The sequence below is a fragment of the Phyllobates terribilis genome, unplaced genomic scaffold, assembly GCF_046119375.1.
Source record: "Phyllobates terribilis strain yellow unplaced genomic scaffold, ASM4611937v1 Scaffold_11__3_contigs__length_659146591, whole genome shotgun sequence".
Classification (NCBI taxonomy): Eukaryota; Metazoa; Chordata; class Amphibia; order Anura; family Dendrobatidae; genus Phyllobates; species Phyllobates terribilis.
In genome coordinates this window covers 605,996,777-606,003,610 of record NW_027362771.1, presented here as the reverse complement: position 1 = coordinate 606,003,610, position 6,834 = coordinate 605,996,777, and the positions used below count along the sequence as shown (strand labels likewise).

Here is a 6,834-nt window from a genome sequence, read left to right as displayed (position 1 = left end):
ATATTTTTTCAGAGGTACTGTAGATGCAGATAAAAATTAGTTTTAATTTGCAACCTGATGGAGGTCAGTATAGATGGACTAATAGAGAAAGTCCGACACACTACTAGAAGGCCAAATATTTTTTCAGAGCTAGATGCAGAAAAAAATTATATTCAGTTTGCAACCTGATGGAGGTCAGTATAGATGGACTAATAGAGAAAGTCCGACACACTACTGGAATGCCAAATATTTTTTCAGAGCTAGATGCAGAAAAAAATTATATTCAGTTTGCAACCTGATGGAGGTCAGTATAGATGGATTAATAGAACAAGACCCACACACAGCTAGAAGCCCAATATTTTTTCAGAGGTAGATGCAGATAAAAAATATATTCAGTTTGCAACCTGATGGAGGTCAGTATAGATGGACTAATACAACAAGTCCCACACACAGGTAGAAGCCCAAATATTTTTTCAGAAGTACTGTAGATGCAGATAAAAATTAGTTTTAATTTGCAACCTGATGGAGGTCAGTATAGCTGGACTTATAGAATGATGCTATGCCCAAAAGATTTTACTTCACTAGGTGCAGTAAAAAAATTGGTATTGTATACACAGGTGGTATATCTTGCAACACAGATAGGCTACTCCACTGACTAACACACTCTGCAATAGGCCAAAAAGGATTAGCTTTGCTAGATTCAGCCAAATGCTGTGAAAAAAACTTGCACAGCACTGGCACAGACCTGCCTGGCAAAAACTGATAGGAACTGATGTAACCTAGTCCTGAAAAGGACTCCAATTACAATTAGTCTTTACTCCCACAACCTATCTATTTAAGAGCACAGACCTCCCTGATAAAAGTCGTAGGAAATGCTGTAACCTAGTCCTTAAAAGGACTGCAATCACAACTATTCCCTACTCCCAAGCTATCTGTATATTTGTGCGAAAATTGGCTTGAAATTAACAAGGTATAGCGCACACAGCAACAGCGGTGCCGTCTAACATGCAGCTGCAGCAGTGAGAAAATGGTGACGATGGGGATAATGGCTTGGTCTTATAGGGCAAGGACATGTGACATACACTGCCAATGACACATGCCCTTGCTTGTGTGAAAAAAAGCACTTCGCTCCGTGTGTGCGCTGCTGATAGGCTGACAGATTGCACCTCCCCACTGCAAATGCGGGAAAGAGAAAAAAAAATGGAGATCTTCATTGTTCCTGCAGAGATCCATCCCCTGCCCCTCCCCCCACCCCGCTGTACACTCAAACTGCGTATTAACATTAATTTTCATCACTACTGAGAAAAAATCCAGTTATGATTTTGGTGCACGAACAGTTATCGAACATAACCTCGAACAGCCGAATTTTTCTCAAATTGTTCGTGTTCGCCGAACGGCTCGAACACCGCCCAAAACAGCTCGAATTTGAGATTGGCGAACAGTTCGAATACAACAATGCTCATCTCTAATAATGATGTTGAGAAGACTGAACTTTTAAATTCCTATTTGGCTTCTGTGTTCTCTAAGAAAGCAAATGTAGCATCAAGTGATTTTCACTGTGCTGTAGATGAAAAGGAACATGTGAACAAGTCATATGTATGAATATTGCATATGAGTGGTCATGTTGGCTTTAAGCATCAGAATTAATTACATAATTTACCATCTATGTCACATCAATGTCAGTTCAATCAATGATTAACCATTCTCAAAATTTGCCAAAATCTATCTTGGTCAAAAGAAGTCTAACTGCTAGCTCCTATCCCTGCTGCCTTTTTAGGATTATCAATACAGGATGAGCAGAGTGATTAGCAAATATAAACAGAGCCATGCTGCTTCTGCTGCTTTCCAGTAAGTCACCCTAGTAATGGATTCATAGCTTCACTGCTCTGCACTGCTGTATAATGTCTTCCTTGCTGCTGCCTCTGATTATCTGTTACGTACAGGCAGGGGTGTAGGAATCCTTCATGTTTGAGTGTCCTGTATATGGGTTATCATAGCAAGTAATCTATACCACCTAATTCAGTGATATCTAAAAATTAGCGGATGAGCCAACAGAGCAAAGATTAGTTAAATATCTGGATACAAGTCATCTGTTTTGTAAAATTGTGCCCCAGAGTCAATGAACAAACAAATCCCAGATAATTAGGTTGCTGTTGCATAATAACATTTGTAATTTTGTCTTATTGGATATAAAATATTTTCTGCACCTTTCTTCATTAGCAAATTTCTGATTTAAATAAGATTGAAATTACGTGTGAGGTAGCGTGGCCGAGCGGTCTAAGGCGCTGGATTTAGGCTCCAGTCTCTTTGGAGGCGTGGGTTCAAATCCCACCGCTGCCATTATTTATTTGGATCTAATTTTTACCAAAAATTAGGAAAAGGTTGAGGAAGTAAAGGGGATTGAGAATTTAGGAGGCAGCAGTAATTCTATCCTATACATTTGAACTACAAAAGGTGGAAAACCTGCGAAAACTGAGATTTTAAGATTGGTCTGTAGAAAGGCAGTTTTTAATGGACTCAGTAAAAAGGAAAGAAAGGTAGGATGTTCTAAAGGAAAGAAATGTCCAGGAAGGATGGGAGATATTGCTAAATTAAATTCTCACTGCACAATCAGTAACAATCCCGAAAAGAAGGAAGAATGGAAAGCATTTATGGAGACCAGGATGACTGAATACTGAACTTAAAAGCTTGCTAAAAAGGAACAAAGAAATGAATATCAAATGGAAAGAAGAATTCATATCTAAAGAAGAATATAATGCTGTCTGCAGGGAAAGCTGGGCTAGCGTTAGAAGAGCTAAAGCCAGTAATGAAGTGAGGCTTCCAAGGGAGACCAAAGGCAATAAGAAAGTATTTTGGAAGTAAGTCAAAAGTAAAAGAAAAGCCAAAGATGCTATAGGATTTTTAAAGGATGAAAAGGGTAAAGTGGTCAATAATAATGTTGAGAAGACTGAACTTTTAAATTCCTGTTTTGCTTCTGTGTTCTCTAAGAAAGCAAATGTAACATCAAGTGATCTTCACTGTGCTGTAGAAGAAAAGGAACATGTGAGCAAGTCATATGTATGAATACTGCATATGAGTGGTCATGTTGGCTTTAGGCATCACAATTAATTACATAATTTACCATCTACGTTACATCCATGTCAGTTCAATCAATGATCAACCATTCTCAAAATTTTCCAAAATCAATCTTGGTGAAAACAAGTCCAACTGCTATTTCATACCCCTGCTGCCTTTTTAGGGTTATCAATACAGGATGAGCAGAGTGATTAGCAAACATAAACAGAGCCATGCTGCTTCTGCTGCTATCCAGTAAGTCACCCTAGTGATGAACTCATAGCTACATTGTTCTGCACTGCTGTATAATGTCTTCCTTGCTGTTGCTTCTGATTATCTGTTATGTACAGGCAGGGGTGTAGGAATCGTTCATGTTTGAGTGTCCTGTATATGAAAGATCATAGCAAGTAATCTATAACACCTAATTCAGTGATATCTAAAAATTAGCGGATGAGCCAACAGAGGAAAGATTAGTAAAATATCTGGATACAAGTCATATGTTTTGTAAAATGGTGTCCCAGTGTCAATGTACAAACAAATCACTGATAACTACGTTGCTCATGCATAATAACATTTGTATTTTTGTCTTATTGGATATAAAATATTTTCTGCCACTTACATCAAAAGCAAACTTCTGATATAAATAACTTTGAATATCTGTAAGAGGTAGTGTGGCCTAGCGGTTCTAGGCGCTGGATTTAGGCTTCAGTTTCTCTGGTGCTGTGGGTTCAAATCCCACCACTGCCATTATTTATTTTAATGTAATTATTACCAAATGTTTGGAAACAGTTGAGTAAATAAAGGGGATTGAGAACTTAGGAGGCAGCGTTCATGCTATCCTTTAATTTTAATCTACAAAAGGAGGAAAACCTGCGAAAACTGAGATTTTAAGATTGGACTGTAGAAAGGCAGTTTTTAATCGACTCAGTAAAAAGGAAGGAAAGATAGGATGTTCTAAAGAAAAGAAATGTCCAGGAAGGAAGAAATTTTAGCTAAATTAAATTCTCACTGCACAAACAGTAACAATCCCGAAAAGAAGGAAGAATAGAAAGCATTTATGGAGACCAGGATGGCTGAATACTGAACTCAAAAGCTTGCTAAAAAACAACAAAGAAATTAATATCAAATGAAAAGAAGGGTTCATATCCAAAGAAGAATATAATGCTGTCTGCAGGGAAAGCTGGACTAGCGTTAGAAGAGCTAAAGCCAGTAATGAAGTGAGGCTTGAAAGGGAGACCAAAAGCAATAAGAAAGGATTTTGGAAGTAAGACAATAGTTAAAGAAAAGCCAAAGATGCTATAGGATTTTTAAAGGATGAAAAGGGTAAAGTGGTCAATAATGATGTTGAGAAGACTGAACTTTTAAATTCCTATTTGGCTTCTGTGTTCTCTAAGAAAGCAAATGTAACATCAAGTGATATTGACTGTGCTGTAGAAGAAAAGGAACATGTGAACAAGTCATATGTATGAATACTGCATATGAGTGGTCATGTTGGCTTTAGGCATCAGAATTAATTACATAATTTACCATCTATGTTACATCCATGTCAGTTCAATCAATGATCAACCATTCTCAAAATATGCCAAAATCAATCTTGGTCAAAAGAAGTCTAACTGCTAGCTCATATCCATGCTGCATTTTTATAGTTATCAATACAGGATGAGCAGAGTGATTAGCAAACATAAACAGAGCCATGCTGCTTCTGCTGCTTTCCAGTAAGTCACCCTAGTGATGGATTCACAGGTACACTGCTCTGCACTGCTGTATAATGTCTTCCTTGCTGATGCTTCTGATTATCTGTTACCTACAGGCAGGGGTGTAGGAATCCTTCATGTTTGTGTGTCCTGTATATGGGAGGTCATAACAAGTAATCTATGCCACCTAATTCAGTGATATCTAAAACTTAGCGGATGAGCCAACAGAGGAAAGATTAGTAAAATATCTGCATACAAGTCATATGTTTTGTAAAATGGTTCCCCAGAGTCAATGTACAAACAAATCCCTGATTACTCCGTTACTCATGCATAATAACATTTGTATTTTTGTCTAATTAGATATACAATGTTTTCTGCCACTTATATCATTAGCAAGTTTCTGATTTAAATAAGTTTGAACATCCGTATGAGGTGGCATGGCCGAGCGGTCTAAGGGGCTGGTTTAAGACTCCAGTCTCTCTGGAGGCGTTAGTTCAAATCCCACTGCTGCCATAATTTATTTGGATCTAATTTTTACCAAAAATTAGGAAATGGTTGAGGAAGTTTAGGGGATTGAGAATTCAGTAGGCATCGGTAATTCTATCCTATACTTTTGAACTACAAAAGGTGGAAAAGCAGCGAAAACTGAGATTTTAAGATTGGACTGTAGAAAGGCAGTTTTTAATGGACTCAGTAAAAAGGAAGGAAAGGTATAATGTTCTAAAAGAAAGAAATGTCCTGAAAGGATGGAAGATTTTGCTAAATTAAATTCTCACTGCACAATCAGTAACAATCCCGAAAAGAAGGAAGAATGGAAAGCATTTATGTAGACCAGGATGGCTGAATACTGAGCTCAAAAGCTTGCTAAAAAACAACAAAGAAATGAATATCAAATGAAAAGAAGGGTTCATATCTAAAGAAGAATATAATGCTGTCTGCAGGGAAAGCTGGACTAGCGCTAGAAGAGCCAAAGCCAGTAATGAATAGAGATGAGCGGTGTTCGACTAGAACTGTTCGCCAATCTCAAATTCGAGCTGTTTTGGGCGGTGTTCGAGTTGTTCGACGAACCCGAACGATTTGCCAAAAATTCGGCTGTTCGAGGTTATGTTCGATAACTGTTCGTGCACCAAAAGCGTGTCCTGCATGTCTGGCGCTATTTAGAGCACCAATCATGCAGGGATTATCTGCCACTCACTGTAATGCCACAGCCATGGAGGTTGTGGCATTACAGTGATTGCCCAAATCGATGGGAACAGTGCCAACAGTGAAACATGAAAAGCCGGCAATTCAGCAGCGGCATACACCGGTACCCGAAAATTTAGAACCGAAAGAATAGAGCTTCACACATAGATTAGATAGATATAAACATGTCAGCCACATATATACGAAGTACAGTGAAAGTGCTGCTTACTGTACTTGTCATTTAGCGTAAAGGATTTATCAAAAAAAATAATAGTGTTTTCATGCACCGTCTCTTTAAAAAAGCCGGCCGGCAATTCAGCAGCTGTACCCGACAATTTAGAATAGAAGGAATAGAGAATCACACATAGATTAGATAGATAGAAACATGTCAGTCACATATATATGAAGTACAGTGACAGTGTTGCTTACTGTACTTGTCATTTAGTGTAAAGGATTTATTAAAAAAAATAAGAGTGTTTTCATGCACCGTCTCTTTAAGAAAGCCGGCCGGCAATTCAGCAGCGCTACCCGACAATTTATAACAGACAGAATAGAGCTTCACACATAGATTAGATAGATTGAAACATGTCAGTCACATATATATGAAGTACAGTGATAGTGTTGGTTACTGTACTTGTCATTTAGTATTAAAATAAAGGATTTATTATTAAAAAAATTGGCGTGGGGTTCCCCTTAATTTTAGGCTCTAGCGGAGGTTAAGCAGACAGCTGGGGCAGATGTTTGAAGCCTGGGAATGGGGTAATACCCACGGAGCTTCCCAGGCTACTAATATCAGCCCCCAGCTGAATACATAGCCTTTACTAGCTAATAAAATGGGGGACCCCCCCAAAAAAATGACGTGGGGTCCCCCCTAATTTAATAGCTAGCAAAGGCTAGGCAGACAGCTGGGGGCTGATATTAATAG

At 38.3% G+C, this 6,834-nt stretch overlaps 2 non-coding genes across 2 annotated transcripts; both read left to right on the top strand.

Annotated features, from left to right (window-relative positions):
• Nucleotides 1–2,237: 2,237 nt before the first annotated feature.
• Nucleotides 2,238–2,319, top strand: TRNAL-UAG (transfer RNA leucine (anticodon UAG)). The gene has a single exon. It is a non-coding gene; the product is annotated as a tRNA-Leu (tRNA).
• A 1,379-nt stretch (nt 2,320–3,698) lies between these two features.
• Nucleotides 3,699–3,780, top strand: TRNAL-UAG (transfer RNA leucine (anticodon UAG)). The gene has a single exon. It is a non-coding gene; the product is annotated as a tRNA-Leu (tRNA).
• The last annotated feature ends 3,054 nt before the right edge of the window (nt 3,781–6,834 follow it).